Source organism: Mandrillus leucophaeus, unplaced genomic scaffold (genome assembly GCF_000951045.1).
Source record: "Mandrillus leucophaeus isolate KB7577 unplaced genomic scaffold, Mleu.le_1.0 Scaffold54, whole genome shotgun sequence".
In the NCBI taxonomy this organism is placed as follows: domain Eukaryota; kingdom Metazoa; phylum Chordata; class Mammalia; order Primates; family Cercopithecidae; genus Mandrillus; species Mandrillus leucophaeus.
The window spans coordinates 446,912-455,527 of NW_012105808.1; the positions used below are offsets into that span (position 1 = coordinate 446,912).

The 8,616-nt window shown below is 60.6% G+C and overlaps 1 pseudogene; it reads right to left on the minus strand.

The window, feature by feature from the left end:
• Positions 1-104: 104 nt before the first annotated feature.
• LOC105551987 lies at positions 105-446 on the minus strand (annotated as a pseudogene).
• Positions 447-8,616: the final 8,170 nt, after the last annotated feature.

Sequence of the window (8,616 nt, forward strand, 5' to 3'; positions counted from 1 at the left end):
TTTTGTATTTTTAGTAGACATGGGGTTTCTTCATGTTGGTCAGGCTGGTCTCGAACTCCCGACCTCAGGTGATCCTCCCGTCTTGGCCTCCCAAAGTGCTGGGATTACAGGCCTGAGCCGCCGCGCCCGGCCATCTCCACCTGGTTGAAGGTCTTGCCGTTGTAGACGCCCACCGTGCTACCCACCATCGCGGGCAGGAGCAGCGTGTCCCGCAGGTGCGTCCTCACCCCTTCCGGCTTCTCCATGGGCGGAGCCCCCTTCCTGGCCTTGCGCAGGCGCTTCAGCGGCGAGTGCTGCTTCCGCCACAGGCATCGGTTCAGCAGCCGCCGGCGCGCAGCGTACAGTTGCATCAGCTGCTCGGGGGACGTGTCCAGTAGCTGGTCCAGGTCCACGCCGCGGTAGGTGAAGTTGCGGAAGGTCCGTTTCTTCTACTCTACCTCTGCCATCTTGCTGCATCCTCAGAAAAGCTCTTCAGGCCCTTCTTTTTGAGACGAGGTCTTTTGCTGGTGCCCAGACTGGAAGGCAGTGGTGTGATCATGGCTCACTGCAGTCTTGACTTCTTGGGCTCCAGCGATCCTCCTGCCTTAGCCTCCTGAGTAGCTAGAAACACAGGTGCACACCACCATACCTGGCTAATTTTTATTATTATTTGTAGAGATGGGGTTCTTGCTATATTGCCCAGGCTGGTCTCAAACTCCTGGGCCCAAGGGATCCTCTTGCCTCGGCCTCCCAAAATGCTGGGATCACAGGCGTGGGCCACCGTGCCCGGCAAGCTCTGGGCCCAAGGTCTGGGCCTTCCTGCACGGTCACCTGGTGAAGCAGAAACAGGCAGCGGCTCCCTGTCCATTTGTCCCTACACATTCCGGGGCTCCGACGTTGGCTTCCGGGGCCAGAACTGCAGAGTCACCTGCTCTGCGCTTGAGTCTGGAATATCTCAGACCAGATCCCTCCCTTTAGAGCGTGAGAGAGGGAGAGACCCTGCCCAGGCCTCCCAGGGGCCTGCCCACCAGACAGCCCCTCACTCCCCCACCCTCATTGATCCAGAAATGGAGAGCTTCGGCCCAGGAGCGATCAATGCGCCCTAATGGAAATGTGTCCGGCGGGGAGGGGCGCTGAGTCGCAGGAGACACCCTTCCCTGTGCAGAGGGGGAAACTGAGGCCACTCCCAGGCCCCACGGGTCACTGGCGTGAAGCAGCGCGAGCCCTGCCGCGTCAGGAGTTGCACCTGGAGCAGCCCAGGGAGAATGAGGGTGGGGACCCTTCAATCCGGGGCTCATTACGGACACCCCGCCCAGCTGCGTCCGCCCAGGCTGGTCTCTTCCCCAGCTCCGACAGCCCCGCCAGCGTTTGGGGCTTACAGCTCTGCCCTGGGCTCAAGTCCTGGCTCCCACCAGGGGCTGTGGGACATCCCCTCTGGGTCTGGGGTCCACAGTGCCTGTCTCCAGGCATGAGAGAAGCTTCTAGAGACAATCTGTGAGCATCTTTCAACAGCATCCCCCATCCCTGCCCCTCCCCAGCTCAAGCTCCAAAGGGAGCGTGGATGACAGGAGAGAGGAGGGAGGCATGGGGGGAGTTTATTATCACTCAGGGGCTTCCTCTGCCCCGACCTGGCCTCCCCCGGGGCTTCTGTGATTTTTTTTTTTTTTTTTTTTTTGAGGCAGGGTGTTTCTGTTGCCCAGGCTGGAGTGCAATGGTGCGATTGTGGCTCGCTGCAGCCTCCACCTCCCAGTCTCAAGCAATCCTCCCACCTCAGCCTCTCGAGTGGCTGGGACCACAGGCATGCGGCTCCACGCTACCTAATTTTTTAAATTTTTGTAGAGATGAGGTCTCGTTGTATTGCCCAGACTGGTCTTGAACTCCTGGCCTCAGGTGATCCTCCCACGTCAGCCTCCTGAGTAGCTGAGACTGCAGGCATGAGCCACCACACGTGGCTAATTTTTGTATGTTTGTGTGTATTTATTTATTTATTTTCGTAGAGATGGGGTTTCCCCATGTTGCACAGACTGTTTTCCCAACTCCTGAGCTTAAGGGATCCTCCCGCCTTGGCCTCCCAAAGCGCTGGGATTACAGGCATGAGCCACTGCACCCAGCCTGCGGCCCATTTTGTAGATAAGGAAGATGAGGTCAGAGAAGGGGAGTGCCCAGGCCCTGGGCCCCGCAGCCAGGACCCCATTAGGGTCCAGTGGATGGTGGAGGGGAGGCAGCCTGACCACTCCTGACTCCAGCCAGTCACCCCAGCCTGGCCTCCCACCCCGGCCTCCGGGGAGAGCAGCACAGGTGCCTGGAGAAGCAAAGAATGATGTTTATTCCCCACATGAGGAGAAGGAGCTGGGGGCACCCGAGTGGGTGGTCTTGGCGCTGGGCAGTCTTCGTGGCCCCCTAAGCGTCAAAAACCAGAGCTTGTTATGATCTTGTGATGGAGTGGGGGCCAGCCCCTCGCAGGGATGGCTGTCGGCCCCCTCCGCCCGCCCGCCAGGCACTAGAGTTATGGTTTGCAATATCCCACCTCCCTCCCAGCCTGAGCATTAATGACGGTGGCACCCGAGTCCTCGAGCACCCGGGGCTGTTAGCATCGTCCGTCACGCTTGTGGCTGCGGCTCTAGAAGCTCTGTGGCCAGGAGGGGAAACCGAGGCACAGAGAGGTTCACCTCAACCCCTGCGTGAGGGCACAGCAGCAGACATCGGATAAGCCCAGGGTCTGGTGTGCTCTCCACCACCCACTGTGGATGAGGCCCCTGTTGTCTGAGCCTCAGTTTGCTCATCTGGAAAACAGGCTACAGTGATGCAAGGTGGGGTCTCACATTCTGGGGGTTCCTGATGAGCAGAATCGCCAGCCCCATGGAGGCAGGCCCTTTGTTGCCTGATCCCCGCCCCCGACCTTCCCTGTGATCCCATTGTCCGGCGCAATGCCAGCAAGCCCTCCATGGATGTTTGTTGAATGACTGAATGAGCGTGTTGTGTGTGGACTCTGAGTCAAGTGCTCTTTCTTGACTACTGGGCAATACTAGAGGCAAAGGGCTCATTCTCCATCATTCACTCCTCCGGGAAGGCCTGGGGGGCAGGGGTGTTGGTGGGGACGGCCTCTCGAAGGTGAGGGGGGCAACGGGGGAACTGCAGGAGCCAGCGGTGCTGGCTGGCAGATCTTTAAATTAAAATACATATATACACCAGATAAATAAACTCGGCCCACATCCTGGTGACAGGCGGAATTAAGTTGCCCAGTTGGGGACCGGGCAGCGAAGGCTGGGGGTGGAAGGAGATGGGGCCGAATTACCAAGGGTGGTAACTCAGCCCCATCCTCTCCCACATTCTATCCCATGAATATTCCCGAGACCCCTGTCCTGCCGGGTTCCTGGGAGGTGCTGAGGGGGTCAGGGAGTAAAGACCCAAATTCTGAGCCCCAGGTTGGGCACCCAGGATCTGGCTCGGCTTAGAGAGAGAGCAGCTGCCCATGGGGTGCCCTGGCTGAGTCAGTGTGTTCGTCTGAAGCAGCGAGACCGGGGCTCCCTCTCCCAGCACAGAGGCTGCCCTTGGCAGTGGCATGGGGTAGACCTGGTTCAAGTCCCGGCTGAGCATTCAAGGGCTGGGAGCAGCCTCTGTCGGGTCGGGTACCAGGGAGACCCCGTTCTAGCTCACAGGGAGGCCCCCGTGGGGCCCACACAGCTGCAGGGTCCTCCCTGGGCCCTTCCCTTCGACCCAAGCCCGGGGAGGGGGCGGAGGGTGCAGGGGGGCAGTTTTCAATTACGGAGAAGCTAATCTCCCAGTGAGGGCCGTTCTGGGGCCCAGTAAATCTATTATGAAAAGCCTCTAAATGTATGTAAAACCGGCCTCCGACAATCCGGGGATTAGGCTGTCGGGAGGGGAAACCGAGGCGCAGGCCGCCTGGCGGATTAGCGCAGCGGGGCCCCTGGAGGGTTGGGGGGAGCAGTCCCCGGAGGTCCAGGGCAGAGGGAGAGAGATCCTCTGAAGAAGCCAGCACCCATTTTATAGCTGGGGAAACTGAGGCTGGGGAAAGGCCCCCCCCAGGAGCCCCCTCTCAATGTCAAGGGCACTTTTGCCGGCCACTCCTTCCTTTGTCGCAAACCCAGGGGTATTTTCCCACAAGGTGGCCTCGGTGGGTTGGAAGGATGGGGAGCTGAGGACCCCAGGGCTACGATCGTGGGACCCCTGCACCCAGCTTAAGGCTCCGTGGCCCGGCCTGCATCTTCTGCCGGCGTCCCAGACCCTTTGAAGCTGCCCCATCCTTTGGTGCTTTTGAAATGTCTCTTTTAATCACCTACTGTTTGCCAAGCCAGAGGCAGCAAAGGTAACAGAAGAGGGGATGCCAGTGCCCTGGCAGCTCAGGGCACTCGCCGAAGACAAAGGCAGCCAGAAGAGGCCTTTCCCAAGGACTCCCGCTTCCGCCGGGAGGTGGGGAGGAGGAGGTCACCCTACAGAAGTGTGGTGAGGCCACTCCAGGCCTGAGGGAAGGCCTGGTGGCCGAACGGAGACATGAGCTGAGGAGCCCCGTGGCTGGGCTGCTCCTGAGGGTGGCAGGGAGCCCTCAGAGGGTTTGAGCCTAAGTGGCATCCATGGCGGGACCGTGGACCCCCAAGCCCTTGGGGTCCACGCTTGGGAGCACAGCTTCCTCAGCGTGGCCCCACACTCTCCCAGGCTCACCCAGCCCCCTCGAGTAGGGCCTGCTCACCCTCCTGCCCGTGGGGCCCTTGGTCCAGCAGTTTCCTCTCCTGGACACTGTCCCCACCTGCTGAAGTCCGTCCAGGAGCCCCAGTGCATGAGGAGGAGGGGGGGCGATGCCCCTTCTCACCCCCACCTAGTGGAGTTCGCAGGCAGCTGGCAGCTGGAGAAACTGAGGCATGAGGCTGGGAGCGGTGGCTTACGCCTGTAATCCCAGCACTTTGGGAGGACCAGGCTGGTGGATCACCTGAGGTCAGGAGTTCGAGACCAGCCTGGCTAGCATGGTGAAACCCCGTCTCCACTAAAAATACAAAAATTAGCCGGGAGTAGTGGCGCATGCCTGTAATCTCAGGTACTCGGGAGGCTGAGGCAGAATTGCTTGCATCCAGGAGGCGGAGGTTGCAGTGAGCCAAGATTGTGCCACTGCACTCCAGCCTGGGGGATGAGAGTGAAACTCCGTCTCAAAAAAGAAAAGAAAAAATTGAGGCATGAGCTGACAACCGTTTCTGCAGGCCTCGGGTGGCACCCGATGGGGCCTTTGCGGGGCCCCTGGCCTGGCCCGGGTCCAGCCACCAGCTTGTCCCTGCCTCCCGGTTGCTGGGGAATGAAAAGGAGGCGAGTGGTTTCTGTGACTCGTTCAGGCCCAGGCCTCCGAATTTCTCCAAGTCCCAGGCGAGGGGTTGTGCAAAGCTGCAGCAGGGTGGGACCGTCCCAGTGAGGGTGACCCTGGCGTCCGGGCCATGGTGGGCTTGCTCTGTGACCTGGGAGGGGGTGTGTGCCTGTCTGTGACTCAGTTTCCTCGTCCGTGTCATCAGCAACCACCAGATGCCGTTCCCAGCACTGGGTGGGGGCAGAGGGCCTGAGGGGTGTTCGAGGGGGGGCTCCAGGCGCCCCTGTCCCCCCGCCCGGCCGTCAGTCAGCCTGGCCGGGCCCCCTTCAAGTCGTCACGGCCCAGCAGCGGCCACGGGAGGGATTATTCCAGCCTGTCCAGGGTGGACTGAAGTGGAACCAGGGCTGACGAGCGGAACGCACCCCCGCAGACCTGGCCCGCCCGCCTTTGTCTGCTGCCAGCCCCCCACCCGCCTGCCGTCACGGACACCGCCTCCCGTGCCTGAGCCCTATTGCTCTGGGGGCCAGGCTGCCTCCCTCACGTGGCCCCTGCCTGGCCAAAGCCCTGCAGCTTCTCAGCCCGCTCCATCTGCTGGCTGCCTCAGTTTCCCCATCTGCAGCATGGGCGTGCGGGGTCCCTCTCGTCGGCTCATTGGCGGCTGAATGGGGGCTGTGTGGGCAGAGGCGCCTGGCGGGGACACAGGCTCTCCCGGGGCTTTCCCAGGGTGCTCAGGGGTCCCTCTGCCCAGTCCCTCCACTGAGCCTTTGTCCAGGAAATTCGAGGTGGCAGGGAGAACGGATCCGCTCTCGGCCTGAATGGAGCCGCGGCAAATGCTGTTGACCCCTGACCCCAGCCTCCTAATCCCGGGGTCGAGGCTCTCACCAGAGAGGGGCCCTGGGAGATGAGCTGGGGCACGACCCCCGCCCCAGGCACCAAGGGGGGCTTCCGGGTCAGGGTCTGAGGGGCTGCAGGAGGACGCGGCTGCCCCGTTGGCCACGTGCCCGGTCATCACCTCTCGGAGGCCAACATGGGAAACTGAGGCGTGGAGGAGCCCTTGTAAGCCCCACAGCTCTGGGGTGGGAGCCAGGCCCGGCCGCCTGCAGGGAGGGACACAGGGCCGGCAGCTGCCCCTCTGTGTCACCAAACAGGAATTCTGGGACGTCTGGCTGGTCCTGGAAGACGCGGCTAGCTTCTAAACCCCGAGTCTTCAGGAACCCCTCTGGGTACCTGGCCCCTGTGTGTCCCCCCAGGAGCCCCTTGTCTGGAATAGGGGGAGGGGCTTTTCTGGCCACCCTCTGCCGCTCTAGATTTACCCAGTGTCTTCAGGAGGAAGAAATGAAGGAAGTGAAAGGAGGCGTCCTCATGCCTGCCAGCTGCTGCAGTTGAGCCCCCGTGCCTTGTGGCTACTTAGAGGCCTCAGCTAGCAGCATCCACCGCAGATTAAAAGATTCTCCGTCGCAGGCTGGGACGCGCTCACACGCTTGGGCGCCCCTGCTCCCCGGTGGCCGTGTGTCTGTTCCACCCTGCCGAGCTGTTCCCCACGATCAATTTCAATTTGGCCCGGTCTCTGCTTCTGCAGCACGACCCTCCTTGGGGGCTGGTGGAGGGGAAGGAGTTGCTGGCTTCCGCAGCCCTCCCTCCAGGTCCCTGGGACCGTCGCCTGCGATGAGAGAGCTCCGCTCACCTGCCTCTTTTCTCCGGGCCTCAGTTTCTCCGGGTGTGGGACGAGGGCGCAGGGCAGTGCAGTGTGGAGCCAGCCTGATTTTCATCCAACCTCATGCAGTCACCGAACGCCCGCCATGCGCCTGACCCTGGGCTGAACCCTGGGGCACCGTGGGGGTCACGGCAGGCGAACTTGAGTCGGAGGCAGAGGAAGGGGAGGAAGAGCGTTCCTGCAGGGGTGAGGCTGTGTGCAGAGGGGTAGAGGGGGGAGGCAGGAGGGAGCATCCAGCCCTGGGGGAAAAGGTTAAGGTGAAGCCACAGAGGAAGGTGCACAAGCCCAGGCAACAATATTACTCGACAGCTAACGTTTCTGTATTTATTTTTTGAGACAGAGTCTCACTCTGTCACTCAGGCTGGAGTGCAGTGAGCTGAGGTGCCATCTCAGCTCACTGCAGCCTCAACCTCCCTGGCTCAAGTGATCCTCCCATCTCAGCCTCCCATGTAACTGGGACCACAGATGCCACCATGCCGGGCTAATGTATTTATTTATTTATTTATTTATTTAGAGACAGAATTGCTCTGTCACCCAGGCTGGAGTGCAATGGTGCAATCTTGGCTCACTGCAACCTCTACCTCCCGGGTTCAGGTGCTTCTCCTTCCTCAGCCTCCCGAGTAGCTGGGATTACAGGTGCACCCCACTATGCCTGGCTTGTTTATTTATTTGTTTATTTATTTATTTTTGAGACAGTCTTGCTCTGTCACTCAGGCTGGAGTGCAGTAATGCGATCTCAGCTCACTGCAGCCTCGACCTCCCTGGCTCAAGTGAGCCTCCCATCTCAGCCTCCCAAGTAACTAGGACCACAGGTGTGCACCGCCACACCCGGCTAATTTATTTATTTGTTTATTTATTTAGAGACAGAGTCTTGTTCTATCGCCCAGGCTGGAGTGCAGTGGTGCAATCTCAGCTCACTGCAACCTCCACTTCCCGAGTTCAAGCGATTCTCCTGCCTCAGCCTCCCGAGGAGCTGGGATTACAGGCACCTGCCACCACGCCCAGCTAATTTTTCTAATTTTAGTAAAGATGGGGTTTCAGCATGTTGCCCAGACTGGTCTTGAACTCCTGAGTGCAAGTGATACACCCGCCTTGGCCTCCCAAAGTGCTGGGATTACAGGTGTGAGCCACAGCGCCTGGCCAATAGCCAACATTTATTGAGTGCTTACTGTGTACCATATGTCAGCCAGCAGGCTTTCCCTGCCTCATCTCCCTGGAACCTCCCAAGGATCCTCTAATACCCATTTTACAAATGAGGAGACTGAGGCCACAGACAGAGGCCGCTGGGAGGTGAGGGAAGGAGGCCACGGCCATGCTGGCGTTGGCAGCACTGGGGTTTCGGACCCAGCTCGGACCTGTCCGGGTCCCCGGCAGGACTGCGGTGCGGCTGGCTCCTTCCTCTGCGCGCTGCGTTCCTTCCTTTCAGGCCTCCAGGCTTCCCTCCTTTTCCGGGGTGGCCGTGGAGGAACCTACATGGGCTCCTGGGTGCCGGAGTTCGATCTGAACCTTCCCGCTTATTCTGCGTGACCCTGGGGGCGTGCCTGGCCCTCCCGTGCCTCAGTTTCCCTGGCCGCACCTGCCGGACTGTGCGCCCCCCGACCCCCCACAGCCGGGG